We start from the raw sequence: 15,569 nt of genomic DNA, 5'->3' as shown, positions 1-15,569 counted from the left end.
CTTTCCTCCATAAGTCAATCCCCTCATCTCCGGAATCAACCGAGTGAACCTTCTCTGAACTGCCTCCAAAGTAAGTATATCCTTTCTTAAATATGGAAACCAAAACTGTATGTAGTATTCCAGGTGTGGCCTCACTAATCCATCATCATCATGGGCAGTCCCTCGGAATCGAGGAAGATTTGCTTCCACTCCCAAAGTAAGTTCTTTGATGGCTGAACAGTTCGATACGAGAGCCACAGACCCTGTTACAGGTGGGACAGACATTCGTCGAGGGAAGGGGTGGGTGGGGCTGGTTTGTCGCACGCTCCTTCCACTGCCTGCGCTTGACCTCTTCATGCTCTTTGTGTTGAGACTCTGAAGAGCTCAACGCCCTCCCAGATGCACTTTCTCCACCTCAAGTGGTCTTCGGCCAGGGTCTCCCAGGTGTCAGTGGTGATGTCGCACTTTACCAGGGAGGCTTTGAGGGTGTATAACTGTAGCAACACTTCCCTGCTTTTATACTCCATCCCCTTTGCAATAAAGGCCAAGATTCCATTGGCCTTCCTGATCACTTGCTGTACCTGTATACTAATCTTTTGTGTTTCATGCATAAGTACCCCCAGGTCTCGCTGTACTGCAGCACTTAGCAATTTTTCTCCATTTAAATAATAACTTTTTAATTTTTTCTGCCAAGTGCATAACCTCACACTTTCCAACATTATACTCCATTTGCCAAATTTTTGCCCACTCACTTAGCCTGTCTATGTCCTTTTGCAGATTTTGTGTGTCCTCCTGACACATTGCTTTTCCTCCCAACTTTGTATCGTTAGCAAACCTGGCTACGTTACACTCGGTCCCTTCTTCCAAGTCATTAATATAGATTGTAAATAGTTGGGGAGAAACTGTTTCCAGCGGCAGAAGAGTTGGTAACCAGAGGACACAGATCTTAGGCAAGTGGCAAAAGAACTAGAAGCGATATGAGGGAAAATTATGCAGGACTATGGCGACAGAACAGGGGAATGGGTCTAATTGGATAGCTTTTTCAAAGAGCCGATACGGGCACGACGGGCCAAATGGCCTCCGCAGTTCTGACAATGTAGCACTCTCTCAGTACTGCACTGAAGTATCAGCCTTGCTAATGTCTACAGTGGAGCTTGAACCCAAGACCTTCTGATTTGAGTGCTACCAACTGAGCCACACAGCAGTTATGGAAAATAAAATGATTATGGGGCACATGTTAGCCCTGTAAGTGTGCAAGTATCTCTAAAATAATCAGTTTCTTATCATCATTTATCATAACTGAGTAGTAACCTTCAGATTAGATGCTGTCTGCCAGCCAGATATTTGCCATTGATTTTCAACACGAGAGGCTGGAATTTACGATTTAACACCATGATAACACCAGTAGTAAATCACTTATTTTAAATGATCTACCACATTAGGATTGCACCAAGTCCCAGGAACAAGCTGTATTGAATAGACAATAAGCCCCCACAAAAATGTATCTTTGTATTGGTTACTGGAGAGGCAGTTCTGCTAATTGTTGTTTGGTAATTGCTTTCTATTGAATGTGTGATTGAAAATGCAACTTTTTAATGCAGATTATCTTGGGTCATCAAAAGAATTTGAAGGACAGTTGAATATTTTGTTCATTGTTTTGACCATTCTTGGATCCACAGTCTTAATTTATGTGGTTATTGTATCTATTGTAAGTATTCAGACAATATCATAAAGCAAGTAAGGTTTCAATTTTATTTTCACAAAAAATATAAACAGTTTTATGCTTAACTATAATGTACATAGAATTGATATATAATTATTACTGAAAGTAACTGTCTCCATGATGGATTTGTTTTATTTTTTAAAAAGCTATCTTCCAATTATATGGTGTGTTATGATATTTTCATGTGTGTTGTCACGGAGAAGGTGATACAGAATTTATCACATTTGTCTTTAGAAAACTGTAATCAAAACTACTTTTCAATTTCTATTTGCTGTAAATCTGTTGTACTAGTGAAAATGTAATTTAGTAATGCTTCCTGTTGAGGGGAAGGTTGGCCAGACACATCTAGAGAGAGTTGAGAAGCAACTCATGTCATACTGGGGTTAATTTCATGAGGTTGCATTGCTGGTGTAAGAACATAAATGGCGGAGCAGGAGTAGGTCATTTGGACCCTCGAGCCTGCTCCGCCATTCAATATCATGGCTGATCTGATCCTGGCCTCAACTCCACTTCCCCGCCCGCTTCCCATAACCCTTGACTCCCTTATTGTTCAAAAATCTGTCTTATCTCCATTTTAAATATATTCAATGACCCAGCCTCCACAGCTCACTGGAGTAGAGAATTTCAAAGATTCATGACCCTCTGAGAGAAGAAATTCATCCTCGTTTCAGTTTTCAATGGGTGATACCTCTGAAACTATTCCCGCTAGTTCTAGATTCCCCCACGAGTGGAATCATCCTCTCTGCATCTACCCTGTCAGCCCCCTCAGAATCTTATACGTTTCAATAAGATTACCTCTCAATCTTCTAAACTCCAATGAGTATAGACCCAACCTGCTCAAGCTTTCTTCATAAGTCAACCTATTCATCTCGGGAATCAACCTCGTGAACATTCTCTGAACTGCCTCCAATGCAAGTATATCCTTCCTTAAATAAGGAGACCAAAACTGTATGCAGTACTCCAGGTGTGGTCTTACCAACACCCTGTACAGTTGAAGCAGGACTTCCCTACTTTTATACTCCATCCCCCTTGCAATAAAGGCCAACATTCCATGTGCCTTCCTAATTACTTGCTGTACCTGCATGCTAACATTTTGTGTTTCATGGACAAGGACCCCCAGATCCCACTGTACTGCAGCATTTTGTAATCTCTCCCCATTTAAATAATAATTTGCTTTTTTATTTTTCCTTCCAAAGTGGATAACCTCGCATTTTCCCACATTATACTCCATCTGCCAAATTTTTGCCCACTCACAGCCTATTTATATCCCTTTGTAGATTCTTTGCATCTTCCTCACAACTTGCTTTCCCAACTAGTAGCGAATGGGGGCCATAGTGATACAGCCCTGTCTCTGATGAGACCCTGCATTTAATGGAGCCTCATGAAATTACCAGATAATAACACAATGCTTGTTGCTATTGGAGGAAAACTACAAAAGCCAATTTTTCTCTCCAAATTTGCACTTCCAGATGGGAGGCTCGTCTGTCAGTCACACATGTTGGGAAATTGCAGGCACATTTTAATGAACAGAAAATAAAGGCTACTGCAATTACAATTTTTGCTATATGTGTGGCTGGTGGGTGTGGCTCCCCACCAGCAGTGTGAACCCCAAATTATTCCATAAAAAGGAGCACACTTATAATTAGGCCCCAGTAATTCCTTTTTTAAACTGAGTGACTATTTGTACAAACACTTTTCTCTCCCTTCTGCGTATGCGTCCTCCGGACCCCGCCCCCGACACCTCCTGCTTGAAACCGGAAGTGCAGCCCCGAAACCAGACACTAGAGGGGGGGGAGGAGAGACACACAGGGGGAGGTTGGAGGGGGGTTATAGGAAACTTGGGGAAGATGGATCACATTTCTCGGAAAGCTTGGTGCGTGCGTTACAAGGGGCATCGTTGGAGTGGAGGAACTCCAGAAATCACAACACTATCACTATTCATTTCATATCCAAAAAACCTGTTGACAATCCATGACCCACACAATGCCCCATCTATGGCGGGGGTGAGGGGGGTAAGGTCATGCACTTGCACTGGGGTAAGGGACTTTGGCTGGGGGAGGCAGCACTTGCACTGTGGTAAGGGACTTCAGCTGGGAGAGGGATACACTTGCGCTGGGGTAATGAACTTCGGCTGAGGGAGGCAGCACTTGCACTGGGGTAAGGGACTTCGGCTGGAACTTGGTGGCTTTTTCTGGGTTGTGGATTAGATCTAGATTAACCAGTTCATGAAGTGGTGCTTCCTGGATACCATTTCAGCTCAGACAATGGAAGTACATTTCATCATCATCATCGGCAGTCCCTCGGAATCGAGGAAGACTTGCTTCCACTCTAAAAATGAGTTCTTAGGTGACTGAACAGTCCAATACGAGAATTAGTCTCTGTCACAGGTGGGACAGACAGTCATTGAGGGAAAGGGTGGGTGGGACTGGTGAGTTTCCCCATGACCTATCATGATCATTATGTTGGGGTGGCCTGATCAATTGGGAACAGGAGGGGAATAATTTCTAGGAGTCTTCCCCCAGGGAGATAGTAGCCGGTTCAATTGGCAGCCCTACTGGCCAGTCCTCGGGCATGGAGAGCTGGGGGAGGGTCAGAGGTCAAGTTGTTCATTTCCAAAGGATAAAGAATCACAGAGGCTGGGGGAATCGGGGAGAACTAGTAAGGGAGACAGACATGGGGACTGAAAACATCTTCTAAAGGTAGTACTGCCCAGTTTCAGAGGAATTATTGTTCAAAAAAATTGTATTTAGCCCACAAACAGGGATAATGTAGCATGTTTTTTTTAATTTTCTGTTATGAGGATCATTATGACATCATATAATTTTATAATTCATTGTAATTTTTACTTTGTTCATTTTACTTGTTGGTAAAATAAATCAGCTGAGCAATTTTTATATTTTATGGCCTTCAGTCATGCCTAGATATTGGGCAGTAAATGTAAATCCTTGATGAGGGATATGGGATCTGCATATGGGAGAGACCAGTGACTGAATCCAAGAGAATATCTAGAGCGAGTCTGAAATTTGTAACAATTACCAACGTAAAATTATTGTCATGCTAACTTCTGTGTTTCTCCCCCTCTAGAAGTGCGCAAGAAACCATAAAGTGCCTGCGGATTATGCAAAATTTGACAAAGTACAAGATACCCAACATTCTCTGGAGAACTGCACATATAAATGAAATAAAAAAATGCTGGAAGTACATACAGCCTTTTGAGGCACCCAAGAATAAACTTAAGTCTCAATCAGTACTGTACTTATTACTTGTGTTTAAATGATAGAATCAGTATCCAAACATGGGAAGGATGCAGATGTGCTCTCCAACTGAAATGGGGCGAAGGAGGGCGGGTGAAGTTGGGTGGGGGGAGGGTGGAAGCGAAATAGAGATGCAGCGAGGGCAATAGGGAGGGGCAGGAGAGGAGGGGTTAGGAAAGCAGAGGGAGGGAGGGAAGGAGAGAGGGTGAAGGTGGGGAGGAAGTAAATTGGGGATACGATTTGGTCAATGGGGAGGATGGGAGGGGTGAGGAGTGACCAAAATAATGCTCAGTGGGTGGATGGGCTTGGAATGTCCCTCATTTGGGGTGGGGGGGTGAGATGCTCAATGGGGAAGGTACTTCGTAAAAATGATCTGGGGGACACTCCAGACACTTTTCAACTACCCTTTTTTAAAAAAAATTTTGCTTTTTTTTTGTTTTTTGTGGGGTTTTTTGGGCTGTAAAATCATAAATTTTACAAGTGCTCCCTATAAAAGGGGAGGGGGACACTAAAACCCGGCAATTAAAACTAATTAAACTTTAAAACATATAAAATCTAATTAAAATTTGGTTGCCGGGGGTAATAATGCACTCCAGTCACTCCGGTGCCCACCTCTCGCGGAAGGCCGCGAGCATACTGGTGGACACCGCGTGCTCCATCTCTAAGGACACCCTGGCCCGGATGTAGGCACGGAAGAGTGACAGGCAGTCAGGCTGAACGACCCCCTCGACTGCCCGCTGCCTGGACTGGCTGATGGCACCCTTGGCCATGCCCAGGAGTAGTCCTATGAGGAGGCCTTCCGACCTGCCCGCTCAACAGCTCCACAACTCTTTTGCAGAAACAAAATAAACATTAACTCAAGTGCCCTCTTTCAACAGCTTCACAACTCTTTGAGTAAACAAAATAAACATTAGATCAAGTGCCCCCCCGATCTGGGGGACACTCCAAACATTTCCTCCAACAACTCTACTACTCTTTTGGGAGGAAAAACTAAACATTAAATCGTGCCCCCCGATCTAGGGGACACCAAACATTTTCAAGGCCCTTTTTTTTGTGTTTTGTTTTTGTTTTTTTTTGTTTTTTTGGGGGGGGGGGTTTGGGCACTAAAATCAAATTTTTTTTTTCCAAGTGCCCCCTATAAAAGGGGAAGGGGACACTAAAAACATCGGCAATTAAAACAAATTAAACTGTAAAATAAATAAAATCAAATTAAAATTTGGTTGCCGGGGGTTATAATGCACTCCAGTCCCTCCGGCGCCCACCTCTCGCGGAAGGCCGCGATCGTACCGGTTAGGACACCGCGTGCTCCATCTCCAAGGACACCCTGGCCCGGATGTAGGCGCGGAAGAGAGGCAGGCAGTCAGGCTGAACAACCCCCTCGACCGCCCGCTGGTCCGGCTGATGGCCCTCTTGGCCATGTCCTATGAGGAGGCCTTCCGACCTGCCCGCTCAACAGCTCCACAACTCTTTTGCAGAAACAAAATAAACATTAACTCAAGTGCCCCCTTTCAACAGCTTCACAAACCTGGAAGCATGCTCACAGGTGCACACATTACACCTTTCTGCTTTTGTATTCTATCCCTCAGCTAATACAGTAAAGTATACATATGTCTTCTTAACCACTTTATCTACCTGTCCTGCTACCTTCAGGAATCTGTGGACATGCACTTCAAGATTCCTCTGTTCCTCTATATTTCTCAGTATGCTACCAATTATTGTGTATTCCCTTGCCTCGTAAGCTCTCTTTATATACATTACCTCATATTTCTCTGGACTGAATTCCATTTGTCACTTTTCTGCCTACCTGACTAGCCCATTGATATCTTCTTGCAGTCTAAAGCTATCTTCCTCACGATTAACCACACGGCCATTTTTTGTATCATCTGCAAACTTCTTAATCATGCCACCTACATTGAAGTCTAAATCATTGATACACACCACAAAAACCAAAGGACCTTGTAATGAGCACTGTGGAACTCCACTGGAAACAACCTACCAGTCACAAAAACACCCGTCAACCATACCTTTTGGTTAAGAACATAAGAAATAGGAGCAGGAGTAGGCCTGATGGCCCCTCGAGCCTGCTCCGCCATTCAATAAGATCAATGCTGATCATCGACCTCAATTACACTTTCCCACCCGATCTCCATATCCCTTGATTCCTCTAGACTCCAAAAATCGATCTTTCTCAGCGTTGAATATATTCAGAGTCTCAGCATCCAGAGCCCTCTGGGGCACAGAATTTCAAAGATTCACAACCCTGAGTGAAGAAATTCCTCCTCATCTCTGTCTTAAATGGCCTATCCCTTATCCTGAGTCTGTGCCTCCTAGTTCTAGACACTCCAGCCAGGGGAAACAACCTCTCAGCATTTATCCTGTCAATCCTCTTCAGAATCTTGTTTGTTTCAATGAGATCACCTCTCATTCTTCTAATCTCCAGAGAGTATAGTCCCATTCTCCACAATCTCTCATCATAAGACAGCCCTCTCATCCCAGGTATCAGTCTTGTGAACCTCCATTATACTGCCTCCAAGGCAAGTATATCCTTCCTTAGATAAGGAGACCAAAACTGTGCACGGTATTCCAGGTGTAGTCTCACCAAGGCCAGGTACAATTGTAGCAAGACTTCCTTACTCTTATCCTTCAAACCCCTTGCAATAAAGGACATGGCCTTTGCCTTCCTTATTGCTTGCTGTACCTGCATGCTACCTTTCTGTGTTTCTTGCACAAGGACATCCAAATCTCTCTCAACACCAACATTTAAAAGTTTCTCACCATTTAAAAAATATTCTGTTTTTCTGTTCCTCCTACCAAAGTTTAAAAACCTTACATTTCCCCACATTATACTCCATCTGCCACCTTACTGCCCACTTGCTTAGTTTATCTATATCCCTTTGCAGATGCTTTGTGTTCTCCTCACAGCTTGTCAGCAAACTTGGATACGTTACACTCGGTCCCTTCATCTAGGTCATTAATATAGATTGTAAATAGCTGAGGCCCCAGCACTGATCCTTGCGGCACCCCATTAGTTACAGCCTGCCAACCTGAAAAAGAACCATTTATCCCTACTCTCTGTTTTCCATCCGTTAACTAATCCTCTATCCATGCTAATTCATTACCTCCAATCCCATGAGCCCTTATCCTGTGTAATAACCTTTTATGTGGCACCTTATCGAATGCCTCTTGGAAATCCACTGGTTCCCCTTTATCTACCCTGCTAGTTACATCTTCAAAAAACTCGAATAAATTTGTCAAACACGATTTCCCTTTCATAGAACTGTGTTGACTCTGCCTAATCATGTTATGATTATCTAAATGCCCTAATAACACTTCTTTAACAATGGATTCCAGCATTTTCCAGATGACTGGTGTCAGGCTAATGAATTTATGGATCCTGCCACTCAGCCAATTTGGGATCCAAATTGCCACTTTTCCTTGGATCCCATGGGTTTTTATTATTTTGACCAACCTGCCATGTAGGACCTTGTCAAAGGCCTTGCTAAAATCCATGTAGACTACATCAAATGCACTACCTTCATCAACCCTCGTTACCACCTCAAAATTCAATCAAGTTTGTCGGACATGACCTTTCCTTAGCAAATCTATGCTGACTTTGATTAATCCGTGACTTTATAAATGACAATTTGTACTGTCCCTCAGAATTTTTCCAGTAATTTGCTTACCACTGAGGTTAGGCTGACTGGCCTGTAATTACTTGGTCTATACTTTTCTCTTTTTTTAAACAATGGCACAACATTAACAGTCCTCCAGCACTACACCTGTAGCCAGAGAAGATTGGAAAATGGTCAGAGCCTCCACTATTTCTTCCCTTGCCTCTCTTAACAGCCTGGGAGACATTTCATCCGGGCCTGGCAATTTACTTTAAAGATACTAAACCTCTTAATACTTCTTCTCTTTTTATGTTTACCCCATGTTATATTTCACACACCCACTCCTTAAATACAATGTCTATAACGTCCCTCTCTTCTGTGAAGACAGAAATAAAGTATTCATTGAGAACCATACCCACATCTTCCACCTCCACACATCGGTTACCTTTTTGGTCTCTAATAGGCCTTATTCTTTCCTTGGTTATCCTCTTGCTCTTTATTCAGTAGTATCTTTGAAAAGGGAATTGGATATATACTTAAAAAGGAATGATTTGCAGGGCTATGGAGAAAGAGCCACGCAGTGGGACAAATTGGATAGCTTTTACAAGAGTCGACACAGGCACGATTACTGAATGGCCTACTTCTGTGCTGTAAGATTCTATAATATGATGGCTGATCCCTCAATAACGTGCAAAATTATGTTTCTGTGGTTAGGAACTGCCTGAACATTAATTGAGCGTCAACCCTATTTATTCTTGCAGGCCATGGTGTTAATATGGAAGCCCTACTGCACACATTGGCACCATGTGTGATACTTTACACTCAAGGGAACCCTGTCACCTGGTGAAAAATGTGTTTCCTGTCCAATTGATGCCTCCTCTCCAGAAGAAAAGTGATGAAGTTGTTGTCCCTTGCATCATAGCACTTGCCATTTGCTTGATAAATGTGTGCAATGTAGACTGTCTGGTGTTGCAGATATCTCCTAGGGCAGCTTGGGAGGATACAGTAGTATGAAAGCTTCCATGCTGTGGTAATCTTCAGGAAATTCTACAGGAAGAGCCATTCCTGACCCAGATCCCACCTGCAGAACATTGTGCAGAAAATGGTACAACTCTGTGGCAGCCTGTTTAATGAAGCAGAGGCAGCAAAGACAAGTCTCCTCTAACATGTCTAAGTATATGTGGAGGGGTCTATTAATGCAAGTTCTGGAGTAGCCAAAATGCCTGAAGGGTTGTTGAATTTTTAGACCCTCATAAACTCCTCTTCCTCATCTCAATTATGCAGCATGTTTTGAACCCCCAAAGAAATGGCCATCCTCATCTCTCTGTACGGTGCAAAATAAAAGCCAGCAAGAAAAATGAAGCAGCGTATTTATTTGCTAATAGGTGAGTTCAGGACTGAATACAATCACGAAATTAGGTCCCTGATTATCTGACTCACTATCTGAGAGACCTATACCACGAGCACAACCTCACAAAATTAGATAATAGACTTCTGTGTCTGTTGGACATAACATTTCAATATGAATAATTTGTACATGTAGTTATATATTAAAAATCACCATCATAGGCAGTCCCTCAAAATCAAGGCAGACTTGCTTCCACTCTAAAAGTGAGTTCTCAGGTGGCTGTGCAGTCCAATATGGGAATTACAGTCTCTGTAACAGGTGGGGCAGACAGTGGTTGAAGGAAAGGGTGGGTGGAGAGTCTTGTTTGCCGCACGCTCCTTCACTGTCTGCGCTTGGTTTTTGCATGCTCTTGGCGACGAGACTCGAGGTGCTCAGTGCCCTCCTGGATCCTCTTCCTCCACCTTAGGCGGTCTTGGGCCAGAGATCCCCAGGTGCCGGTGGGGATGTTACACTTTATCAAGGAGGCTTTGAGGGTGTCCTTGAAACGTTTCCTCTGCCCACCTGGGGCTCACTTGCCATGAGGGAGTTCCGAGTAGAGCACTGGCTTAGGGAGTCTCGTGTCGGGGCGGCGAACGATGTGGCCGCCCAACAGAGCTGGTCAAGTGTGGTCAGTGCTTCGATGCTGCAGATGTTGGCCTGAGCAAGAACACTGACATTGGTGCGCCTATCCTCCCAGTGGATTTGCAGGATCTTGTGGAGGCAGCACTAGTGGTACTTCTCCAGCGTTTTGAGGTGTCTGCTGTATATAGTCCATATCTCTGAGCCATATTAGGAGGGCAGGTATCATTACTGCCCTGTAGCCCATAAGCTTGGTGCCAGATTTGAGGTCCTGGTCTTCAAACACTCTTCCTCGCTGGCACACTGGAGGCGGTGTTGGACCTAGTCATCAATGTCTGCCCTTGCTGATAGTAAACTCCAGAGGTATAGAAAATGGTCCACGTTGTCCAAGGCCGAGCCATGGATTTTGAGGACTGTGGGGCAGTGCTGTGTGGCGGGGTCAGGTTGGTGGAGGACCTTTGTCTTATGGATGTTTAGCGTAAAGCCCATGCTTCCGTATGCCTCGTTGAAGGTGTTGACGATGGTTTGGAGTTCGGCCTCTGAGTGTGCGCAGATGCAGCAAGCATCGTCGATGACAGAGGGTGGTGTAAAGTCCTGTCCCCTCAGTACAGATTCACACGAGGCATGTAGTGAAGTCAAGGTCACTCTGGACCTGCACCTTTATTTCACAGCTCTGGAATGCTGCACTTGCCTGAGACTTGCCCTTACATACCTGTCTCTTGCAAGTGCACCCCTGGTGGTAAGGTATGCTGGTGGTTACAGGTCATATCTTATTACATTCATGTATAGCATGTTAGGATACAGTTATATATAATAATGTAAGATACATGACATCACCCTTCCCCAAGGTCTTAATGTCTTTATAGGTTCAGTCTCTCAGGTGGTCTACGCTCTCGCGTGGAGCATCTGAGTTGTGGTTCAGTTGTTTGCCTTGATGTCTATTTTTCTTTGGGTGTGGTTGCTGGTATCTCGCCTGGGCTGTCTGTTTCGATTGGTGTGATTGTTGTTGACTCGCCTGGGCTGTCTATTGGGATTGCCCTTTCCTCAGGTTGTTCCCTCTGTCTGTCCACCAGGTGTGGTGCGAGTTCCACATTGTTGTCTGCCTCTGATTCCACAGTGTTGTTGGTAAATCTGCTTTTGACTTGGTCTACATGCCTCCGGCAGGTTTTGCCATTGTCCATTTGTACTACCAGTAGCCTGTTTCCTTCCTTGCCCGTTACTGTCCCTGCAAGCCATTTGGGACCCCTGCCATAGTTCAGTACAAACACTTTGCCCCTATCTCATTCCATCTCCCCCTCGAATTTCTGGCATGGTACTCAAGTCAGCTTACGGCGCTTTGCCTCAACGATTTTGTGCTTGTCTGGGAGGATTAATGAGAGCCTTGTTTTTAAAATGCTTTTCATCAACAGTTGCGTGGGGAGGGGAGATCTCAGTCAATGAGTGCGGACGAGATCTGTATGCCAGCAGCAGTCGCGACAGGCGACCCTGCAGCGTGGGACCTTGGATTTTAAGCATGCCTTGTTTAATGATTTGCACTGCTCTCTCCGCCTGGCCATTGGAGGCCGGCTTGAACGGTGCCGTCTTGATGTGATTTATGCCATGGTCAATTATAAAGTCTTGGAATTGTGCGCTGGTGAAGCACGGACCATTGTCACTGAGCAATATGTCAGGGATTCCATGCGTTGCAAACATGGTTGCGAGGCTCTCCACAGTGGTGGAGCTTGTGCCCGAGTTTAAAATGGTGCATTCGATCCACTTTGAAAATGCATCTACAACTACGAGGAATATTTTGCCCATGAATGGGCCCACATAGTCTACGTGCACCCGCGACCACGGTTTGGTAGGCTAGGGCCAGGGGCTCAGTGGAGCCTCACTGGGGGCATTGCTGAGTTGGGCACAAATGGTGCACCTTTGGATGCAGAGCTCCAGGTCCGCCTCAATACCAGGCCACCAGACGTGGGATCTGGCTATGGCCTTCATGAGAACGAGCCCCGGGTGCTCGCGGTGGAGCTCCCGGACAAATGTCTCTCTGCCTCGCAGAGGCATGACTACTCGGCTGCCCCACATCAGGCAGTCTGCTTGTAGTGATTCCTCATGTGAAAGGGTTTTAATTCCTCGGGGCAGGCATCGCGAGCCTCTGCCCAGTCACCGGTTAGGACAATTCTTTTTACGAAGGATAACGTGGGGTCGCTGGCCGTCCAGGCTCTGATTTGGCGAGCCGTCATGAGCGAACCTGTGGACTCAAAGGCATTGATTGCCATGACTATCTCACAGTCCTGTTTGTCAGACCCTTCCGTGGTTGCCAGGGGTAACCTGCTGAGCGCGTCGGCACAGTTGTCCGTGCCTGGTCTGTGCCTTATGGTGTAGTCGTAGGACGCCAGCATGAGTGCCCACCATTGAATTCGCGCTGAGGCGTTGGCGTTTATTGCCTTGCTCTCGGATAGGAGGGACGTGAGGGGCTTGTGGTTGGTTTCTAACGTGAACTTGGCCCCGAAAAGGTATTGGTGCATCTTTTTGACACCGTACATGCACTCGAGCGCCTCCTTCTCTACCATTCCGTACCCACGCTCCGCCCGCGAAAGTGACCTGGAGGCATAAGCTATGGGTTGTAATTTGCCCGCACTGTTGACATGTTGCAAAACACACCCGACCCCATACGCTGACGCATCGCATGTGAGAACTAGCTTTTTACCTGGGTCAAAGTCAAAACACTGTTGGAACACAGAAGGTTGCGTGCCTTATTGAAGGCGCGTTCCTGGGCGTCCCCCCAAAACCAATCGCACCCCTTTCTGAGTAGCACGTGGAGAGGCTCCAGCAGTGTGCTTAAGTTCTGCATAAAGTTCCCAAAGTAATTGAGTAGCCCGAGAAAGGCGCGCAGTTCTGAGACATTCCGGGGCCTGGGTGCCAGGCGAATTGCTTCTGTTTTGGACTCTGTTAGGCGGATTCCATCAGCGGCAATCCTTCTGCCCAAACATTCAACCTCGGGTGCGAGAAACAGGCACTTGGATTTCTTGACTCGTAGGCCTACCCGATCCAACCGTTTTAGTACTTCCTCCAAATTACGGAGATGGAATCGGTGTCCCTGCCCGTGATAAGTATGTCGTCTTGAAATACAACCGTCCCTGGGATGGACTTGAGCAGACTCTCCATGTTGCGCTGGAATATGGCAGCTGCCGACCTAATGCCGAATGGGCATCGATTGTACATGAAAAGGCCTCGATGTGTGTTGATGGTGGTGAGTAGCTTGGATTCCTCGGTCAATTCTTGCGTCATATACGCAGATGTGAGGTCTCATTTTGAGAAAAGTTTACCTCCAGCCAATGTGGCAAATAAGTCCTCTGTTCTGGGCAGCAGGTACTGGTCCTATAGGGAGACTCTGTTTATGGTAGATTTGTAGTCCCCACAGATTCGTACGGATCCATCAGGCTTCATGACTGGGACGATGGGACTTGCCCAGTCGCTAAATTCCACAGGTGATATGCCTTCCTGCAGAAGCCTGTCTAGTTCGTGTTCAATCTTTTCCCTCATCACATAAGGTACAGCTCTGGCCTTGTGATGGACCGGTCTAGCATCCTGTGTGATGTAGATTTTGACTTTGGCCCCTTTGAAAGTGCCCACACCTGGCTGAAAGAGATGTTCAAATCGCTTTATAACTGTTGAGCAGGAGGTCCGTTCCTCTAATGACATGGCATGGACATCATCCCATTTCCAGTTTAGTTTTGCCAGCCAGCTTCTCCCCAGCAGTGCTGGGGGATCTCTGGCGACAATCCACAGGGGAAGTCAGTTCACTGTCTGTCCCTTTGTGTGTGACAGAGAGCATGGCGCTGCCGAGGACTGGTACGATTTCTTTGGTATAGGTCCTTAGTGTGGTGTCGACCCTTGTGAGTTTTGGTCTGTCTCTTTTATGCGGCCACAGTTGTTCAAATTGTTGAGCGCCCATGAGAGATTGACTTGCTCCCGTATCCAGCTCCATGTTGACAGATATCCCGTTGAGTAGGACCCTCATCTATAGGAGGTGTCCTGTTGTAGGAGCAGCGGCCATTGATCGTGTTGACCCGCTGTACACCGGTGTCCCGGGTACTGTCCCCACCATCTTCTGGTCCGCTTTCCGACCCATCCGATTCGTATACCAGTCGAGCTGCCGTTTTTTTGCACATGCGGGCCAATTGCCCTGTATATTCACAATTTCTGCAAACAGCCTGCTGAAATCGACATCCCCTTGCCGAGTGCCCACCCCCACACCTCCAGCACAGACCTGTTCCATTGTTCAAAGAATTTCCAAAGAATGAGCTGCGTCTGGCTGATCTCTTGAGCTTCTCTCAGTTTGTAGTTGATTGCTCGCATTGTGGGTTGATGAGGTGTGAACGGCCGTTCCTGTGGCCATTGATGGCTTCCGCCTGCTGTCGAGAACCTGTTCTCCCGGTTTTGTCTGTGTGTGGGGGTAGCAGCTTGTTTAGTGCTGTGAACTTCTTGTTCTGATATTTCGTTAGTTGTCATACCTGCATTGTAAATCAACCTCGTTTCTTCTTCCCCTACCAAGAATGTCTGTGCAACCAGTGCTGCTGCCTCTAAGGTCAGGTTCTTGGTCTCTATGAGCTTTCGGAATATGCCTGCATGGCTTATTCCTTCAATGAAAAAGTTTCTCAGCATTTCTCTCCTCAGTTCATTGGAGAACTCACATAAACTAGCCAACCTCCGAAGTTCCGCCAAGAAGTCGGGTATGCTCTGGCCCACAAAGTATCTGACGTTGTAGAACCTGTGTCTGGCCATGTGTAGGCTGCTCGCTGGCTTCAGGTGGTCTCTTACCAGTGTGCTTAATTCTTCAAACAACTTGCTTGCTGGTTTCTCGGGTGCCAACAGATCCTTCATTAAAGCGTATGTTTTCGAGCCACAGCTAGTCAAGAGATGGGCTCTTCTCTTGTCTGCCTTATTGTCGCCTAACCAGTCTTTGTTTACAAAGCTTTGCTGGAGTCTTTCTATAAAGTCCTCCCAATTGTCTCCTGCATTGTACTTTTCATCTGATCCGTTGTTCGCCA

This window comes from Pristiophorus japonicus, unplaced genomic scaffold, assembly GCF_044704955.1.
Source record: "Pristiophorus japonicus isolate sPriJap1 unplaced genomic scaffold, sPriJap1.hap1 HAP1_SCAFFOLD_801, whole genome shotgun sequence".
Lineage (NCBI taxonomy): Eukaryota > Metazoa > Chordata > Chondrichthyes > Pristiophoridae > Pristiophorus > Pristiophorus japonicus.
Note: the sequence above shows the minus strand (reverse complement) of the source record.